Source organism: Balaenoptera physalus (genome assembly GCF_965194825.1).
Source record: "Balaenoptera physalus genome assembly, contig: SUPER_15_unloc_3, whole genome shotgun sequence".
Classification (NCBI taxonomy): domain Eukaryota; kingdom Metazoa; phylum Chordata; class Mammalia; order Artiodactyla; family Balaenopteridae; genus Balaenoptera; species Balaenoptera physalus.
In genome coordinates, this window is record NW_028126497.1 from 36,765 (window position 1) to 58,301 (window position 21,537).

At 42.8% G+C, this 21,537-nt stretch overlaps 2 long non-coding RNA genes across 2 annotated transcripts in view; one reads left to right on the plus strand and one right to left on the minus strand.

Annotated features, from left to right (window-relative positions):
- Window positions 1–21,537, minus strand: part of LOC309644425 — a 55,127-nt gene that overhangs the window by 27,108 nt on the left and 6,482 nt on the right. Inside the window, exon 2 of the long non-coding RNA XR_014254419.1 lies at window positions 15,202–15,349. This is a non-coding gene — a long non-coding RNA (uncharacterized lncRNA). The remainder of the gene's footprint in view (window positions 1–15,201; window positions 15,350–21,537) is intronic.
- On the plus strand, window positions 1,603–11,871 carry LOC309644426. Its single transcript, XR_014254420.1, has 2 exons — window positions 1,603–2,109; window positions 11,699–11,871. It is a non-coding gene; the product is annotated as an uncharacterized lncRNA (long non-coding RNA).

The following is a 21,537-nucleotide window of genomic DNA, read 5'->3' on the forward strand; positions in this document are numbered from 1 at the left end:
GGAAGAAAAAAAAAAAAAAAAAAGAAAGCGGAAGAGAAATGTTAAGTCGCAAGTCCAACCTGGCCCCCAGCCTAGCCCAGCCCAAGGAAGGTAGGAGTCAAGGAGAAGAAACTAAAAGAGAAGAGCCTTGGACCACAACATTCTCCACAGGGTACACTCAACAAACTTCACCCTGCTCTTTAACCAAGTTACAACTGTAATAGTTCAAACTACATGGCTCTTTCCTTCCTAAGGATACTAGTTAAATAAGATCTATATAGCTCTAAGTATATGATACATAAAATAGAATACTCTGTAGAATATAAGTAACTGTTAGTTAATTATATTAATGAACGTCTGTAAGAAATGTTGCAATGATTTCCCTAATGGAAGAGCCTGGGGGAGGTAAATCTGTCTTCTAGGATTTCCTCCCCAGAGCTCAGAAATTGAGGGGTTGTTTTAGCTCTCCTACGCTCTCTTCACCCAAGCCCGCCCTCCTGTTGGGGATCGGACCTCCCTATTGGCTAGCTCATACCTTTCAACTGCCTGCTTTGTGACATCACTCTCCTACCAAACCTACTACCACTTGGTAGAGGTCTTGGGGTTTCCGTGGAGCCGTTTGGACCAGTAACCAGTGACCTTTGTACTGGACACGTGCGCCGTTCAGCTGCAGCCACTCAGACATCCTCTAGTGTTGTCTCCTCATCCCTTGTACCTGCAGCTGATGTCTCCTCTTCTCTGACCATGTCAGGTAAGAAAAGAAACTTTGGAAAGTTTTGCGTTCGATTTCTTTTGCCCCTAAATTGAGGAGGAGATTCAAAATAGCGTGGAATAATGAGGGAAAGTATTGAACTACAAGTCTGGAGACCTAATTTCAGTTTTGACTTTGACGTTTACTGTCTGTGTGACTTTGGACAAATCACTGACTGCCTCACAAAGCCTGCTGCTTTCCTTATCTGTTACGTTAGGATACCACATTGGGTTGATCACTCTGATCCCCTTCTTTTCCAATATTGAGCCTTAAAGGGTACCCATGTAGAAAATGAAATCAGAGACTTCTCAAAAGAGTGTTTCAACAGAAACATAGAAAAGCCAGGTGACACAGAAAACTAGCGATATATATACCAAGATGTTTCATCTCCAATGGTCTCCCTCCACTAGTATTTCGACTAGTTGAAAAGAGAGAATAGGGAGAGAGGATGGAGAGTACTGGGCTATATAGGGAGGCACAGAGTCAAACGTAAGCAAGTTTAGGATTGTTTTCATTAGCACAGGCCAACAGGAACCAAGAGATGGGAAAAAAATATAAGAATGAAGAGGGAAAGCATAGAGGAGCTCTCAAGAAAGAGGCAGTTTGCCATGGAATGTTGATGGGAGCCAAAGATTTTAAATTAAAGCAGAAACAGCACAGAGGGAAATCTGCTCAGAGCAGGGCAAAACAAAGCTGATGGTAGCAAATCCTTACATTAACAGACTAAGAAGGAAAGTAAGGCCAGAACAGGGGATCACCAGGAAAGGCAGCCTATCAGAAAAGTCATACTCCGTTTTCTTTCTTTTATTGCCTCTCTGAATACAGCTGGCACTTGACAGTTTGGAATAGAAACATTTTAGAAGTATGTTTTAGAAATGATGCTTCCTAGAAACCAGAAACCAAAGTGGTTATCTAGGGGGCTGCTTTTCAGTGTTCTATTCTTTCTAATTTTTAAACTAGGTAGACATTTGACCAATTAAACATTTTAAATGATATCTTCTACGTTGAATCAGAAGGACTATTTCCTTTGTGTGATATGTAGCTTCTAAGGCAAGGTTGCTTTTCATTTTTACAGTTATTTCCTTCCTAACACAGAGAGCACATTGATCAACAGCCATCGTTCGCTTGTAGATCTTAGCTACCGAAGAAGAAAAAGAAAAAGTCAAGCCCCACATCTCTAATTCCCCATTTAGGGAATTCCCTGGCGGTCCAGCGCTTAGGACTCGGTGCTTTCACGGCCAGGGCCACGCGGCGCGGCAAAAGAAAAAAAGAAAACACAAACATCCACATTTATCTAAAACAATATTGTGGAGTCCTTTGGATTTTCTTACATTTGAAAATTTTTTTTAATTGGATTCTAGGGATGATGGTTTTTTGAGGTCTTGGGATGTCATCTTCTTGGATGTGGAAGATGATTCTAAGTTCTAGGATAAATACAAAAACCTTCTTGATACTTTTTAAGCTTCCTTTCTGCTTATTATATGAGTTATATTCATGGACAGATATATTTCTCCTAGGTTTAATACCTGTTACTTGCTGGGTAAAAATATGAATGAGCACAATAATGAAACTCTTTTACACTTACTATTTTGCTGTCTGCTTTGTACCGGTTTTCATTGAAATACTTGTCTATATATGTTGTGGCTACCTATACATTCACATTTGTTGCATTCTGTTGCTTGTTATGCATTTTTTACTGATTTATCGTCTCTGTCTGTATGCATTGGCTAGGAATTCATTCACCTCTATCACCTCCATCGTGTTTTTTGGTTAATAGTATTCACTAAAATAGAGTGGGCAAAATTCACTTTCATAATATTGCATGTATGGTACAGAATGTCATTTGTTAGTAAATTCATTAGGCTTTGATACTTGCCCACATACCCCAGTTTTCATTAATATCTATGGATTTCTTTTTCGTTACGTAACATGTTTTTCATGATTTTTCTTTGTCTTTCTAGAACTTATTGTATCTTCCTCCATATAAATCATACGCAATAGATCAGCTTATTCATCTATTAATTATTACTGCTATTATTATTGGTGGTGGTGTTATAACCACTTTATAGATGAGTAATCTGAAGTAATCAGATAACTTTTCTCTTTCCAAAAGCACTTAAGAAATCCACTTTCGGGTAATCATTTTGAGGTAGGATGAGAAACCAGGCTTGAAGAGGGCAAAAATGACTCTTTCAGTTCACCAGTTGGACTGAGCTATACGTCAACTCTAGGTAATAGCGTGGGAACTGCACAAGCAAAGGGAGACACTGAAGATGACAATGGTAATGGCCGTACTGTTTTCTAATGGACAAAAAAAATGCTTATATTATAAGTTCTATTTCTCCTGCTTTCTGGCACTATCATGCTCAGAGTGGAGTCCTGGCAAGGAAGTCAGGATACTTAGGTTCTGAAACCTGGTAATGACACTAACATAATGAGAGAACTTGAACAAGTCAACCCGACCTCTCTGAGCCTCAGTTTCCTTACTCATGAAATGAGACTGAGAAAATAGAAGTTCTCTAAGGGCCTCCTAGTTCTAAAATGCTTCCAGTCTAGGAAATAGCATAGAAGTCAATACGAGTGCAGGCTGAAGGGAAAGACAGGGCAGGGAGAAGGTTGCTTCCAGCCTAGACAACAACGTCTGAACCATACCACTTGGTTCTTCTGCCCATCTGTGCCCAAGATGGGAGCACAGGCAGTTAATACAGAAGAGTGGAAAACTGCTCAGTCCTTACAGCCATCATTAACTGTCTGATTTTGGGTTTCTCAGGAAGGATTGATAGTACAGGTGTCCTGAGAGCAAGAACCTTAAGATAATGCTGTTCCTCAAACGTAGTGAGAATTTCTCAACCTCCCTGAGTTTTTCATGTCCCTCTTGTTCTTACAGAAAATTTCCAAAATCCATCTCTACTTGGAACTCTTAAGTTCTCTGCAGCATTCTCTTCCCGTGGTGAGCAATGCAACTTCCCTAACACGAAGTGTCTGCAACTTCTCCAGAGTCTCTGCCCCTGCCGTCAGTTCGGCATCGGCTACTGGTACCCCTTTCCAGACACTCATGGATGGGTAGTGCCTACCTTTACCAACATTCTAGCACGACTATGTTATCTGGAGTTACTGACCACAGCCAGATCTCCACTTCAGCTCCTTCCTATCCAGGTGTTCTTGAGTGGGACATCACAGGAAGCACTGAAAAGAATTCCTCTTCACTCGGAGACTTTACTCTGGCACTCACTGACCGGCACCCAGCTGCTTCCTCCATGTTTATGGCAGCCCAGTATGATAAAACTTCAGACGCCAATAACATGGTCCCTCTATATCCATCACTTTCTGCCAGGCTTGCTCAGGGAGCACCATCTCAGATTCCAAATCAGGGGCATAGCCGCCTGTCACTTCCCTACCAGGAAGGAAGCCAGGTATATTACTACAACCAAGGCACACTGGGGTCTTTACTGTATGGAGAACTTGGCTCCTGCCCGCAGTCCTATGGCTCTGTGCCATACACAGGGAGTAGGGCCTCTGTGCAACCAGAAATGGGAATGGGACTAAAGGAGATTCAGCCCACAAATATCCGACCACCAGCTTCCACCTCTGCAACCTGCCACCCTGTGTCTGCTCAACGCATCACAGAAACAAGTTTTCAAGGTGAGTATACAAACGGCAGAGAAAGTTGAAGAATGAGGTCGGCATTCACAAATGGGGTCAAATCGACAGCTGGGAAGTGGTGTAGAGACAGGTAGAATTTAGATCCTGAGCCTTCAGTAACCACTACCTTCGCTCAGTGCCCTCTGTTTTTAGACTCTATATAAGAACACCTAGGCTTCCCTGGTGGCGCCGTGGTTAAGAATCCGCCTGCCAATGCAATGCGGGGGACACGGGTTCGAGCCCCGGTCTGCGAAGATCCGACATGCCGTGGAGCAACTAAGCCCATGTGCCACAACGACTGAGCCTGCATTCTAGAGCCCATGAGCCGCAACGACCGAAGCCCACGCGCCTAGAGCGCATGCTCCGCAACAAGAGACGCCACCGCGATGAGAAGCCCGCACACCGCAACCAAGAGAAGCCCCCGCTAGCCGCCAACTAGAGAAAGCCCGTGCACAGCAATGAAGACCCAGTGCAGCCAAAAAAATAAATACGTAGAATAAATAAGTTCAAACAATAAATAAATAAACATAAATTAAAAAAAAAAAAAAAACAAGAACACCTAATGCAGGTGGGAAGGTGGGAGGGACACTGTAAAGGTCATCTATGCTACATGTACGAGAACCCCGAGAGCACACCAATAGGTACCACATTTTTCACTGCTGTAGCCGAGCATTCCCCCTGTACTACCACACTGTAGCACTCCCTTCCCTCGTCTACTGCTACAGTCTCTTTGGAAGGTGTTTCAGAACTCTTGTTACGAGAGTGCCGGTTGAACTGTCCTCACTTCCGTCATTTATACCAGGATTTAAGACCTTGTGGTCCGAGATCCTGTCCAGAGAGCAAGCAGGCTAAGACTCTGTCTTTGTTTCTATATTTCATCAGAAAGGGCTCTACCCCCTCTCCTAGTTCATGGTGTGAAGTGTTCTTAGCCTCTCGGGAAAGTGGGGAGAATTGAAAGGACTCTAGATGAGAATGCTAGGCTTTGTAAAACATTTCAGTTTTTTAAAAATAAGACTCATTTTGGATTGGACTGTATCTGCTTTCTGGGCTTGGACTTGCGTTTTCTCAGCACTCTTACCCTCACGTGGGGTATGCCGCCATGGCTGGATAGCTGGGGGTGGCTGGGGGTCTTTGGGGTTGCTTGAATTTCCCAAGAGCCGACAGGAAGAGAGCCCAGTTTTCGTCTCATTCTTCTTCCCCAGCGCATGAAGAACCTTCACAGACTCCAGCACGCGCACGCCAAGGGAGGTTCGAGGCTTTTGAAAGCTCTCTTGGCGAAGCTCGGTTTGGTGTTCCTTTGGCTTCGTGTTGGGGATTGCTGGCTTGTCTTCTGCCTTGACTTTGTTCCCTGACTGCTTGTTCTCTTCAGCCTTGTTTCTTCCTCTGGTCCTTTTGGTCTTTTCCTGCCCATGGCTCTCAGTTTTGCTGATCTTTCCGGATGCAGCTTTCTGAGGTTTGCCTTGAGAGTGCTTGGCCGTGTTCGCAGGAGCCCTGTCACTGACTGCAGCAGTGCATATAACCGCTTCTCCCCCTAACAGGCACTCTGGATCCTTTGGCTGGATTTTGGCCTTGGGAGCACCACTGATAGGCTCAGAGGCTTTCTGTTTGTTCTTCCTGGGTTGATCAGAGGGAACCTTCACGACACTTGGCTTTTCCTGCACCTGATTCACCTTAATGGCTCTGGTGTCTTTAGCTTTGATCACGTTGGGACCTTGGGATCGATCAAGATCTTTCAAAGAATTAAAGAGCTGGGGAAGGTGAATATCCTCCGCCAGTGTAGTAATGTCTGCAAGACCACTGCTAGGTTCAATCCCATTTTCAAGTGTCCCTAGGTCCTGACGACTCAGGCTGTTCTCTCCCAGATCAGCATTTTCAGAACCAGGCTGCTCCTCTTGGCTGAGGGGATCGGTGCAGGCCAGCGGCTGGGGAATATCAGGGATTCCTAAAGGGAGTAGTGGAGGATCTTGGTTTTCTACTGGGATCTGGTAGGCATCCAGAGGCTTTGAAAGCTTGGTTTTGAAATCATCCACGTTCTTACTCTCTGTTTGTCCCTGGCTTGGAGCTGGAGGCAGGGCCAGGAGACGCCTGGCACTCTGGACTGGAGCTGTCACTGAAATGTCCCCAAGTGCACATGGTGGGTTACTCTCAAGTATGTGACTGTTTCTGCTACTGCAGGACTTGGGGAGTTCTTGAGTTTGTGTCACACAAAACGTCTGGCTTGGAGGTTGCAACCTCCAAGCCAGACAGCTTTCCTATGGAATGACAGAGAACTTCAGAGAACTTGTCAAGATGAAACACCAGTCTGCGGGAGAAAGGGAAGAAGAGAATGATGGAAGTCGTTTCTGGGAAACTATTTTTACATAATGTTTTGTTTCTTCCTGGTAAATAAACTGAAATCTTCTTAACATTCAAACAAAATCTAAACCACTAAATTCAATAATACAGGAGTATAACTTTTGAAAAAATTTTCTTTGGCTGTGCAGCATGTGGGATCTTAGCTCCCCAACCAGGGATTGAACCCACGCCTGCTGCATTGGAAGCGCAGAGTCTTCACCACTGGACCACCAGGGAAGTCCCAGGAATATCACTTTTAAAGGAGAAGGTATAAACCCCTTGGTTATATGAACTGGAGATTTTTAGTAAGAAGTCAATATATTTTTTGTTAGGCACATTTTATGTTAGGCTGTCTCCCTGCACAGGATGCAGGCGCCTTGAAAATGGAAATCGTATCCCTCTATAGTACGTCCCTCTTCTTTCTGCTTTGCAGTTTGCTGCTCCACTTGTTCAACCCCACCTAGTAATAACCTATACTTCCCTTGTTCCTGTTTTCCCATCTGGAAAACAGACAAAAGGCAACCAAACAACGCAAAGGTCTCAACAAATAAGGGATACCCAAAACCAGAGATGGCCAGAACTTCTGTATCCCTCATGAAACCTAGCCCGGTGTTCAATACTTAGGTATCATTAATACATGCGTGTTGACTGAAACAGTTGAAACGCAATTCTTCCACTTCCCAGTTTAGTTTTAGTCCTCATACAAAACCTGATCATCAAATTCCTTAATGCTAGGAATCACAGTGAAAAATAATTTCTCAACTGACTTCTGTCAGATGAGTGAGAACTAAGGTTAATTCAGTGTATCTGAAGCATAGAAAGTGAGGGCACAAGTGGCAAAAGATGGGGCTAGAGAAGCAGAGAGAATTCTAGACCACGCAGAGTCTTAAAGGCCAACACTGTGTTTTCCAGTCTCAAAACAATGTTTGTGAGCGATGTTTATGAGCAATGTTCCAACTTGCTTTGAAGCTTTCTTGTGTGAAGAATGGATTGGAAGGAAACAAGATATATGGACACTAGTTAGGACCTAATCGCAACAGACAGGCAAGTTCAGTATTAGGATGTTGAGGGAGAGCTGACAGATTCCAAAGAAATTCAGGAGATAAACTGAAGCGGGCTTAATGGGGTATGAGATGGAGGAAAGGAAGGTCTTAGGGAATTAAAGGGTTTACTGCACACATGTGCAAAGTCTCAAAATTAATCATTTGAACGTACAGAGGTAGATCTCCCAAATGACACCGGTTAGGAAGCAACGGTACGGCCTTTAGAATTCCTAGAGACAACACAAATCAACTGTTTCGATGGAAAATTCGGCGGGACCCTTGATTTCCATGGGAATACAGAGAAAAGAGACACTGATCTGGCTTGCAGGTATTTAGGAAGTTGTTAGCCTGACATCACATACTAGTATCATGTAAGTAGGCCGTCTGAAGTATGAAGCTTAGGGGAAAAACCTTGAAGAAAACTTAAAAGCTTAAGCCACACCTCTACACTACAACACCTTTCACAATTTCTTCTCAGATAAGCAGCATCCCCATCAGTAAAGAAACTCATATCTCATAATAGGAAAAACAGGCCTAAAGATTCAATGTGTGTCTTTGGAGGTCCCATCTATGCGATAGCTTCCTGGTACCACAAAAGTCCTCAGGAAGATCAATCTTTGCACCCCTGAAAGCTTACCACCAAGGAAAATGACTAGGTCCATAGATTTCCTCCCTCAAACCAGCTTACCTCACACATAAATCATTAGCAACTCAGCCCTTACTCACATTATCACAGTCACAAGAGTGGTTAGGGAGAAAAGCACTAACCGGGGGAACTAAAACAGAGGCAATCCAGGCCAAGTTGGGCTGGTGGCAGATATCTGCTCCTTACGCTCGGGTGCATAATGGGACTCACTGCAATGCCTTTTTCACAGACCCTTTTTAAAGTTTCTCCACAAAATCCAACAGCTCAAGTTAGTTCATGACGCTTCAAGGTAAACGATCGTCAAGAGAAAAACATGCAATATGTCTTACAATGTTGGATTCCTTACAAATAGGACAAGGAAATAACCATGTAGACAAAACCAGAGCATTTTAAAATATCTGTATTCTACAAACATACCAGTGAATGCTATAAATAAGGTAATATGACATAAAACAAAATGAAAACTAGATGTGAGACTGTTCTCTTCAGTGTACAGACTTCATGGCAGTTGCTGCACTATCTAGCTACTTATATCTACAACTCTCTGTTCTGTTAATACAAAATGAGGCCCAAGTGTGTCAACTTGTTTCCCACAGAAACCAAAAAATCTACATGCATCTCTTTTCTCCTGTGCCCTTTCACCTTACCTGCTCCCAATTCTCCACCAACGTCCTCCTCTTTCTCTAATTATTCTCCTCTTCATTTTGCTTGGCCTTGCACCCAAGCATGCAAGACAGAGAGTCCTAGAGGTCCAAGATTCTAGAGTGGCTGTCTGCAAGGGGGAGGAGATTACAGTAACTGCCACACTGTATATACTTCTGTGCAAAGAAAAAGGGACAGTGTTCAGAATGTCTCTCACATATAAAAAGAGCTGGATGGCAGGATACCTGTGTGGCCCAGGGAACTAGAGCTAGCAAATTATGGGCCAAAGAATTGCAACCAAAGGCTGGAAGAGGAAAGGTCTGCAACCAGCTCTGTCTCCTAGCTCTCTGGTATTTGCTGCCAACGGGCAGAGTCTATTTCGTGAAGCATCAAGCACTGAAAAGAAGACTCCTGCTGCTGGAAGTTGACAGGAAGTAACATCCAATGCAAGATCAAGGCTTGTCCTAGAAGCAATGCCCATAATGGAAGAAAAAAAAAGAAAGCGGAAGAGAAATGTTAAGTCGCAAGCCCAACCTGGCCCCCAGCCTAGCCCAGCCCAAGGAAGGTAGGAGTCAAGGAGAAGAAACTAAAAGAGAAGAGCCTTGGACCACAACATTCTCCACAAGGTACACTCAACAAACTTCACCCTACTCTTGAACCAAGTTACAAAAAGAGCTTCTTAATCCCTACTTTTGCTCCTTACAATCTGCTATCAGGTCACTCATTAGACACATATGATTTCAGAACAACTGTAATAGTTCAAACTAGATGGCTCTTTCCTTCCTAAGAATTATTAATTGAATAACATCTATATAGCTCTAAGTGTATGATACATAAAATAGAATACCCTGTAGAATATAAGTAACTGTTAGTTAATTATATTAATGAACGTCTGTAAGAAATGTTGCAATGATTTCCCTAATGGAAGAGCCTGGGGGAGGTAAATCTGTCTTCTAGGATTTCCTCCCCAGAGCTCAGAAATTGAGGGGTTGTTTTAGCTCTCCTACGCTCTCTTCACCCAAGCCCGCCTTCCTGTTGGGGATCGGACCTCCCTATTGGCTATCTCATACCTTTCAACTAACTGCCTGCTTTGTGACATCACTCTCCTACCAAACCTACTACCACTTGGTAGAGGTCTTGGGGTTTCCGTGGAGCTGTTTGGACCAGTAACCAGTGACCTCTGTACTGGACACGTGCGCCGTTCAGCTGCAGCCACTCAGACATCCTCTAGTGTTGTCTCCTCATCCCTTGCACCTGCAGTTGATGTCTCCTCTTCTCTGACCATGTCAGGTAAGAAAAGAAACTTTGGAAAGTTTTGCGTTCGATTTCTTTTGCCCCTAAATTGAGTAGGAGATTCAAAATAGCGTGGAATAATGAGGGAAAGTATTGAACTACAAGTCTGGAGACCTAATTTCAGTTTTGACTTTGACGTTTACTGTCTGTGTGACTTTGGACAAAGCACTGACTGCCTCACAAAGCCTGTTGCTTTCCTTATCTGTTACTTTAGGATACCACATTGGGTTGATCACTCTGATCCCCTTCTTTGACAATATTGAGCCTTAAAGGGTACCCATGTAGAAAATGAAATCAGAGACTTCTCAAGAGTGTTTCAACAGAAACGTAGAAAAGCCAGGTGACACAGAAAACTAGCAATATATACCAAGATGTTTCATCTCTAATGGTCTCCCTCCACTAGTATTTCGACTAGTTGAAAAGAGAGAATAGGGAGAGAGGATGGAGAGTACTGGGCTATATAGGGAGGCACAGCGTCAAACGTAAGGAAGTTTAGGATTGTTTTCATTAGCACAGGCCAGCAGGAACCAAGAGATGGGGAAAAAATGTAAGAATGAAGAGGGAAAGCATAGAGGAGCTCTCAAGAAAGACGTAGTTTGCCATGGAATGTTGATGGGAACCAAAGATTTTAAATTAAAGCAGAAACAGCACAGAGGGAAATCTGCTCAGAGCAGGGCAAAACAAAGTTGACGGTAGCAAATCCTTACATTAACAGACTAAGAAGGAAAGTAAGGCCAGAACAGGGGATCACCAGGAAAGGCAGCTTATCAGAAAAGTCATACTCCGTTTTCTTTCTTTTATTGCCTCTCTGAATACAGTTGGCACTTGACAGTTTTGAATATAAACATTTTAGAAATACGTTTTAGAAATGATGCTTCCTGTAAACAAGAAACCAAAGTGGTTATCTAGGGGGCTGCTTTTCAGTGTTTTACTCTTTCTAATTTTTAAAGTAGGTAGACATTTTACCAATTAAACATTTTAAGTGATATCTTCTAAACTGAATCAGAAGGACTATTTCCTTTGTGTGATATGTAGCTTCTAAGGCAAGGTTGCTTTTCATTTTTACAGTTATTTCCTTCCTAACACAGAGAGCACATTGATCAACAGCCATCGTTCGCTTGTAGATCTTAGCTACCGAAGAAGAAAAAGAAAAAGTCAAGCCCCACATCTCTAATTCCCCATTTAGGGAATTCCCTGGCGGTCCAGTGCTTAGGACTCGGTGTTTTCACGGCCAGGGCCACGCGGCGCAGCAAAAGAAAAAAACAAACAAACATCCACATTTATCTAAAACAATACTGGGGAGTCCTTTGGATTTTCTTACATTTGAAAATCTTTTTTAATTGGATTCTAGGGATGATTTTTTTTGAGGTTTTGGGATGCCATCTTCTTGGATGTTGAAGATGATTCTAATCTAAGTTCTAGGATAAATACAAAAACCTTCTTGATACTTTTTAAGGTTCCTTTCTGCTTATTATATAAATTATATTCATTGAAATATATATTTCTCCTAGGCTTAATACCTGTTACTTGCTGGGTAAAAATAGGAATGAGCACAATAATGAAACTCTTTTACACTTATTATTTTGCTGTCTGCTTCGTACCAGTTTTCATTGAAATACTTGTCTATATATGTTGTGGCTACCTATACATTCACATTTATTGCATTCTGTTGCTTGTCATGCAGTTTTTACTGATATACCTTCTCTGTCTGTATGCACTGGCTAGGAATTCATTCACCTCTATCACCTCTATCGTGTTTTTTGGTTAATAGTATTCACTAAAATAGAGTGGGCAAAATTCACTTTCATAATATTGCATGGATGGTACAGAATGTCATTTCTTAGTAAATTCATTATGCTTTGATACTTGCCACATACCCCAGTTTTCATTAATATCTATGGATCTCTTTTTCGTTACGTAATATGTTTGTCATGATTTTTCTTTGTCTTTCTAGAACTTATTGTATCTTCCTCCATATAAATCATACGCAATAGGTCAGCTTATTCATCTATTAATTATTACTGCTATTATTATTGGTGGTGGTGTTATAACCACTTTATAGATGAGTAATCTGAAGTAATCAGGTAACTTTTCTCTTTCCAAAAGCACTTAAGAAATCCACTTTCGGGCAATCATTTTGAGGTAGGATGAGAAACCAGGCTTGAAGAGGGCAAAAAGGACTCTTAAAATTCACCAGTTGGACTGAGCTATACGTCAACTCTAGGTAATAGCGTGGGAACTGCACAAGCAAAGGGAGACACTGAAGATGACAATGGTAATAGCCGTACTGTTTTCTAATGGACAAAAAAAATGCCTATATTATAAGTTCTATTTCTCCTGCTTTCTGGCAGTATCATGCTCAGAGTGGAGTCCTGGCAAGGAAGTCAGGATACTTAGGTTCTGAAACCTGGTAATGATACTAACATAATGAGAGAACTTGAACAAGTCAACCCGACCTCTCTGAGCCTCAGTTTCCTTACTCATGAAATGAGACTGAGAAAATAGAAGTTCTCTAAGGGCCTCCTAGTTCTAAAATGCTTCCAGTCTAGGAAATAGCATAGAAGTCAATACGAGTGCAGGCTGAAGGGAAAGACAGGGCAGGGAGAAGGTTGCTTCCAGCCTAGACAACAACGTCTGAACCATACCACTTGGTTCTTCTGCCCATCTGTGCCCAAGATGGGAGCACAGGCAGTTAATACAGAAGAGTGGAAAACTGCTCAGTCCTTACAGCCATCATTAACTGTCTGATTTTGGGTTTCTCAGGAAGGATCGATAGTACAGGTGTCCTGAGAGCAAGAACCTTAAGATAATGCTGTTCCTCAAACGTAGTGAGAATTTCTCAACCTCCCTGAGTTTTTCATGTCCCTCTTGTTCTTACAGAAAATTTCCAAAATCCATCTCTACTTGGAACTCTTAAGTTCTCTGCAGCATTCTCTTCCCGAGGTGAGCAATGCAACTTCCCTAACACGAAGTGTCTGCAACTTCTCCAGAGTCTCTGCCCCTGCCGTCAGTTCGGCATCGGCTACCGGTACCTCTTTCCAGACACTCATGGGTAGTGCCTACCTTTACCAACATTCTAGCACGACTATGTTATCTGGAGTTACTGACCACAGCCAGATCTCCACTTCAGCTCCTTCCTATCCAGGTGTTCTTGAGTGGGACATCACAGGAAGCACTGAAAAGAATTCCTCTTCACTCGGAGACTTTACTCTGGCACTCACTGACCGGCACCCAGCTGCTTCCTCCATGTTTATGGCAGCCCAGTATGATAAAACTTCAGACGCCAATAACATGGTCCCTCTATATCCATCACTTTCTGCCAGGCTTGCTCAGGGAGCACCATCTCAGATTCCAAATCAGGGGCATAGCCGCCTGTCACTTCCCTACCAGGAAGGAAGCCAGGTATATTACTATAACCAAGGCACACTGGGGTCTTCACTGTATGGAGAACTTGGCTCCTGCCCGCAATCCTATGGCTCCGCGTCATACACAGGAAGTAGGGCCTCTGCGCAACCAGAAATGGGAATGGGACTGAAGGAGATTCAGCCCACAAATATCCGACCACCAGCTTCCACCTCTGCAATCTGCCACCCTGTGTCTGCTCAACGCATCACAGAAACAAGTTTTCAAGGTGAGTATACAAACGGCAGAGCAAGTTGAAGAATGAGGTCGGCATTCACAAACGGGGTCAAATCGACAGCTGGGAAGGGGTGTAGAGACAGGTAGAATTTAGATCCTGAGCCTTTAATAACCACTACCTTCTCTCAGTGCTCTCTGTTTTTAGACTCTATGTAAGAACAGCTAGGGCTTCCCTGGTGGCGCCTGCCAATGCAGGGGACACGGCTTCGAGCCCCGGTCTGCGAAGATCCCACATGCCGTGCAGCAACTAAGCGCATGTGCCACAACGACTGAGCCTGCATTCCAGAGCCCGTGAGCCGCAACTACCGAAGCCCACGCGCCTACAGCCCATGCTCCGCAACAAGAGAGGCCACCGCGATGAGAAGCCCGCACACCGCAACCAAGAGTAGACCCCGCTAGCCGCAACTAGAGAAAGCCCGTGCACAGCAATGAGGACCCAGTGCAGCCAAAAAAATAAATACGTAGAATAAATAAGTTCAATCAATCAATCAATCAATCAACGTAAATTAAAAACAAACAAACAAACAAAAAAACAGAACACCTAATGCAGGTGGGAAGGTGGGAGGGACACTGTAAAGGTCATCTATGCTACATGTACAAGAACCCCGAGAGCACACCAATAGGTACCACATTTTTCACTGCTGTAGCCGAGCATTCCCCCTGTACTACCACACTGTAGCACTCCCTTCCCTCGTCTACTGCTACAGTCTCTTTGGAAGGTGTTTCAGAACTCTTGTTATGAGAGTGCCAGTTGAACTGTCCTCACTTCCGTCATTTATACCAGGATTTAAGACCTTGTGGTCCGAGATCCTGTCCAGAGAGCAAGCAGGCTAAGACTCTGTCTTTGTTTCTATATTTCATCAGAAAGGGCTCTACCCCCTCTCCTAGTTCATGGTGTGAAGTGTTCTTAGCCTCTCGGGAAAGTGGGGAGAATTCAAAGGACTCTCTATGAGAATGCTAGGCTTTGTAAAACATTTCAGTTTTTTAAAAAGAAGACTCATTTTGTATTGGACTTAACAACAGTCCTACGAGATACAAAGAGAGCCAAGGATCAGTGACATGAAATGATCACCAGTAAGAATTACAACAGTCACCGCTTACCTCGTAGCATAGGGCACACTGTCCATGATCCTTAAGAAGAGTTAGTAGAAATGCCTTGCCCATCTTGCCCCTGAACCCCTTGAAAGGTACACGACTGCTGTGTTGGTGTTTAGGGGGAGCATCTCACTTACCCGGGACTGACTTCTCCCTTGATTCCTCTGTAGTGATGGAGACTTCCCCGCTGATGAAAAATTCCCTGGGATTGCAACCTCCAAGCCAGACCGCTTTCCTATGGAATGACAGAGAACTTCAGAGAACTTGTCAAGATGAAACACCGGTCTGCGGGAGAAAGGGAAGAAGAGAACGATGGAAATCGTTTCTGGGAAACTATTTTTACATTATGTTTTGTTTGTTCCTGGTAAATAAACTGAAATCTTCTTAACATTCAAACAAAATCTAAACCACTAAATTCAACAACACAGGAGTATAACTTTTGAAAAAAATTTCTTTGGCTGCGCAGCATGTGGGATCTTAGCTCCCCAACCAGGGATTGAACCCACGCCTGCTGCATTGGAAGCGCAGAGTCTTCACCACTGGACCACCAGGGAAGTCCCAGGAATAGAACTTTTAAAGGAGAAGGTATAAACCCCTGGGTTATATGAACTGGAGATTTTTAGTAAGAAGTCAATAGATCTTTTGTTAGGCACATTTTATGTTAGGCTGTCTCCCTGCACAGGACGCAGGCGCCTTGAAAATGGAAATCACATCCCTCTATAGTACGTCCCTCTTCTTTCTGCTTTGCAGTTTGCTGCTCCACTTGTTCAACCCCACCTAGTAATAACCTATACTTCCCTTGTTCCTGTTTTCCCATCTGGAAAACAGACAAAAGGCAACCAAACAACGCAAAGGTCTCAACAAATAAGGGATACCCAAAACCAGAGATGGCCAGAACTTCTGTATCCCTCATGAAACCTAGCCCGGTGTTCAATACTTAGGTATCATTAATACATGCGTGTTGACTGAAACAGTTGAAACGCAATTCTTCCACTTCCCAGTTTAGTTTTAGTCCTCATACAAAACCTGATCATCAAATTCCTTAATGCTAGGAATCACAGTGAAAAATAATTTCTCAACTGACTTCTGTCAGATGAGTGAGAACTAAGGTTAATTCAGTGTATCTGAAGCATAGAAAGTGAGGGCAAACGTGGCACAAGATGGGGCTAGAGAAGCAGAGAGGATTCTAGAGCACGCAGAGTCTTAAAGGCCACCAGTGTGTTTTCTATTCTCAAAACAATGTTTGTGAGCGATGTTTATGAGCAATGTTCCAACTTGCTTTGAAGCTTTCTTGTGTGAAGAATGGATTGGAGGGAAACAAGATATATGGACACTAGTTAGGACCTAATCGCAACAGACAGGCAAGTTCAGTATTAGGATGTTGAGGGAGAGCTGACAGATTCCAAAGAAATTCAGGAGATAAACTGAAGCGGGCTTCATGGGGTATGAGATGGAGGAAAGGAAGGTCTTAGGGAATTAAAGGGTTTACTGCACACATGAGCAGAGTCTCAAAATTAATCATTTGAACGTACAGAGGGGGATCGATCTCCCAAATGACACCGGTTAGGAAGCAACGGTACGCCCTGTAGAATTCCTAGAGACAGCACAAATCAACTGTTTCGATGGAAAATTCGGCGGGACCCTTGATTTCCATGGGAATATAGAGAAAAGAGACACTGATCTGGCTTGCAGGTATTTAGGAAGTTGTTAGCCTGACATCACATACTAGTCTCATGTAAGTAGGCCGTCTGAAGTATGAAGCTTAGGGGAAAAACCTTGAAGAAAACTTAAAAGCTTAAGCCACACCTCTATACTACACCACCTTTCACAGTTTCTTCTCAGATAAGCAGCATCCCCATCAGTGAAGAAACTCACATCCCATAATAGGAACAACAGGCCTAAAAATTAAATGTGTGTCTTTGGAGGTCCCATCTATGCGATATCTTCCTGGTACCAAAAAAGTCCCCAGGAAGATCGATCTTTGCACCCCTGAAAGCTTACCACCAAGGAAAATGACTAGGTCCATAGATTTCCTCCCTCAAACCAGCCTACCTCACACATAAATCACTAGCAACTCAGCCCTTAACTCACATTATCACAGTCACAAGAGTGGTTAGGGAGAAAAGCACTAACCAGGGGAACTAACACAGAGGCAATCCAGGCCAAGCTGGGCTGGTGGCAGATATCTGCTCCTTACGCTCGGGTGCATAATGCGACTCACCACAATGCCTTTTTCACAGACCCTTTTTAAAGTTTCTCCACAAAATCCAACAGCTCAAGTTAGCTCATGACGCTTCAAGGTAAACAATCGTCAAGAGAAAAACATGCAATATGTCTTACAATGTTGGATTCCTTACAAATAGGACAAGGAAATAACCATGTAGACAAAACCAGAGCATTTGAAAACATCTGCGTTCTACAAACATACCAGTGAATGCTATAAATAAGGTAATATGACATAAAACAAAATGAAAACTAGATGTGAGACTGTTCTCTTCAGTGTACAGACTTCATGGCAGTTGCTGCACGATCTAGCTACTTATATCTACAACTCTCTGTTCTGTTAATACAAAATGAGGCCCAAGTGTGTCAACTTGTTTCCCACAGAAACCAAAAAACCTACATGCATCTCTTTTCTCCGGTGCCCTTTCACCTTACCTGCTCCCAGTTCTCCACCAATGTCCTCCTCTTTCTCTAATTATTCTCCTCTTCATTGTGCTTGGCCTTGCACCCAAGCATGCAAGACAGAGAGTCCTAGAGGTCCGAGATTCTAGAGGGGCTGTTTGCAAGGGGGAGGAGATTACGGTAACTGCCACACTGTATATACTTCTGTGCAAAGAAAGAGGGACAGTGTTCAGAATGTCTCTCACATATAAAAAGAGCTGGATGGCAGGATACCTGTGTGGCCCAAGGAACTAGAGCTAGCAAATCATGGGCAAAACAATTGCAACCAAAGGCTGGAAGAGGAAAGGTCTGCAACCAGCTCTGTCTCCTAGCTCTCTGGTATTTGCTGCCAATGGGCAGAGTCTATTTCGTGAAGCATCAAGCACTGAAAAGAAGACTCCTGCTGCTGGAAGTTGACAGGAAGGAACATCCAATGCAAGATCAAGGCTTGTCCTAGAAGCAATGCCCATAATGGAAGAAAAAAAAAAAAAAAGAAAGCGGAAGAGAAATGTTAAGTCGCAAGTCCAACCTGGCCCCCAGCCTAGCCCAGCCCAAGGAAGGTAGGAGTCAAGGAGAAGAAACTAAAAGAGAAGAGCCTTGGACCACAACATTCTCCACAGGGTACACTCAACAAACTTCACCCTGCTCTTTAACCAAGTTACAACTGTAATAGTTCAAACTACATGGCTCTTTCCTTCCTAAGGATACTAGTTAAATAAGATCTATATAGCTCTAAGTATATGATACATAAAATAGAATACTCTGTAGAATATAAGTAACTGTTAGTTAATTATATTAATGAACGTCTGTAAGAAATGTTGCAATGATTTCCCTAATGGAAGAGCCTGGGGGAGGTAAATCTGTCTTCTAGGATTTCCTCCCCAGAGCTCAGAAATTGAGGGGTTGTTTTAGCTCTCCTACGCTCTCTTCACCCAAGCCCGCCCTCCTGTTGGGGATCGGACCTCCCTATTGGCTAGCTCATACCTTTCAACTGCCTGCTTTGTGACATCACTCTCCTACCAAACCTACTACCACTTGGTAGAGGTCTTGGGGTTTCCGTGGAGCCGTTTGGACCAGTAACCAGTGACCTTTGTACTGGACACGTGCGCCGTTCAGCTGCAGCCACTCAGACATCCTCTAGTGTTGTCTCCTCATCCCTTGTACCTGCAGTTGATGTCTCCTCTTCTCTGACCATGTCAGGTAAGAAAAGAAACTTTGGAAAGTTTTGCGTTCGATTTCTTGTGCCCCTAAATTGAGGAGGAGATTCAAAATAGCGTGGAATAATGAGGGAAAGTATTGAACTACAAGTCTGGAGACCTAATTTCAGTTTTGACTTTGACGTTTACTGTCTGTGTGACTTTGGACAAATCACTGACTGCCTCACAAAGCCTGCTGCTTTCCTTATCTGTTACGTTAGGATACCACATTGGGTTGATCACTCTGATCCCCTTCTTTTCCAATATTGAGCCTTAAAGGGTACCCATGTAGAAAATGAAATCAGAGACTTCTCAAAAGAGTGTTTCAACAGAAACATAGAAAAGCCAGGTGACACAGAAAACTAGCGATATATACCAAGATGTTTCATCTCCAATGGTCTCCCTCCACTAGTATTTCGACTAGTTGAAAAGAGAGAATAGGGAGAGAGGATGGAGAGTACTGGGCTATATAGGGAGGCACAGAGTCAAACGTAAGCAAGTTTAGGATTGTTTTCATTAGCACAGGCCAACAGGAACCAAGAGATGGGAAAAAAATATAAGAATGAAGAGGGAAAGCATAGAGGAGCTCTCAAGAAAGAGGCAGTTTGCCATGGAATGTTGATGGGAGCCAAAGATTTTAAATTAAAGCAGAAACAGCACAGAGGGAAATCTGCTCAGAGCAGGGCAAAACAAAGCTGATGGTAGCAAATCCTTACATTAACAGACTAAGAAGGAAAGTAAGGCCAGAACAGGGGATCACCAGGAAGGGCAGCCTATCAGAAAAGTCATACTCCGTTTTCTTTCTTTTATTGCCTCTCTGAATACAGCTGGCACTTGACAGTTTGGAATAGAAACATTTTAGAAGTATGTTTTAGAAATGATGCTTCCTAGAAACCAGAAACCAAAGTGGTTATCTAGGGGGCTGCTTTTCAGTGTTCTATTCTTTCTAATTTTTAAACTAGGTAGACATTTGACCAATTAAACATTTTAAATGATATCTTCTACATTGAATCAGAAGGACTATTTCCTTTGTGTGATATGTAGCTTCTAAGGCAAGGTTGCTTTTCAATTTTTACAGTTATTTCCTTCCTAACACAGAGAGCACATTGATCAACAGCCATCGTTCGCTTGTAGATCTTAGCTACCGGAGAAGAAAAAGAAAAAGTCAAGCCCCCACATCTCTAATTCCCCATTTAGGGAATTCCCTGGCGGTCCAGCGCTTAGGACTCGGTGCTTTCACGGCCAGGGCCACGCGGCGCGGCAAAAGAAAAAAAGAAAACACAAACATCCACGTTTATCTAAAACAATGTTGTGGAGTCCTTTGGATTTTCTTACATTTGAAAATCTTTTTTAATTGGATTCTAGGGATGATGGTTTTTTGAGGTCTTGGGATGTCATCTTCTTGGATGTGGAAGATGATTCTAAGTTCTAGGATAAATACAAAAACCTTCTTGATACTTTTTAAGCTTCCTTTCTGCTTATTATATGAGTTATATTCATGGAAAGATATATTTCTCCTAGGCTTAATACCTGTTACTTGCTGGGTAAAAATATGAATGAGCACAATAATGAAACTCTTTTACACTTACTATTTTGCTGTCTGCTTTGTACCGGTTTTCATTGAAATACTTGTCTATATATGTTGTGGCTACCTATACATTCACATTTGTTGCATTCTGTTGCTTGTTGTGCATTTTTTACTGATTTATCGTCTCTGTCTGTATGCATTGGCTAGGAATTCATTCACCTCTATCACCTCCATCGTGTTTTTTGGTTAATAGTATTCACTAAAATAGAGTGGGCAAAATTCACTTTCATAATATTGCATGTATGGTACAGAATGTCATTTGTTAGTAAATTCATTAGGCTTTGATACTTGCCCACATACCCCAGTTTTCATTAATATCTATGGATTTCTTTTTCGTTACGTAACATGTTTTTCATGATTTTTCTTTGTCTTTCTAGAACTTATTGTATCTTCCTCCATATAAATCATACGCAATAGATCAGCTTATTCATCTATTAATTATTACTGCTATTATTATTGGTGGTGGTGTTATAACCACTTTATAGATGAGTAATCTGAAGTAATCAGATAACTTTTCTCTTTCCAAAAGCACTTAAGAAATCCACTTTCGGGTAATCATTTTGAGGTAGGATGAGAAACCAGGCTTGAAGAGGGCAAACATGACTCTTTCAGTTCACCAGTTGGACTGAGCTATACGTCAACTCTAGGTAATAGCGTGGGAACTGCACAAGCAAAGGGAGACACTGAAGATGACAATGGTAATGGCCGTACTGTTTTCTAATGGACAAAAAAAATGCTTATATTATAAGTTCTATTTCTCCTGCTTTCTGGCACTATCATGCTCAGAGTGGAGTCCTGGCAAGGAAGTCAGGATACTTAGGTTCTGAAACCTGGTAATGACACTAACATAATGAGAGAACCTGAACAAGTCAACCCGACCTCTCTGAGCCTCAGTTTCCTTACTCGTGAAATGAGACTGAAAAAAGAGAAAGTTCTCTAAGGGCCTCCTAGTTCTAAAATGCTTCCAGTCTAGGAAATAGCATAGAAGTCAATACGAGTGCAGGCTGAAGGGAAAGACAGGGCAG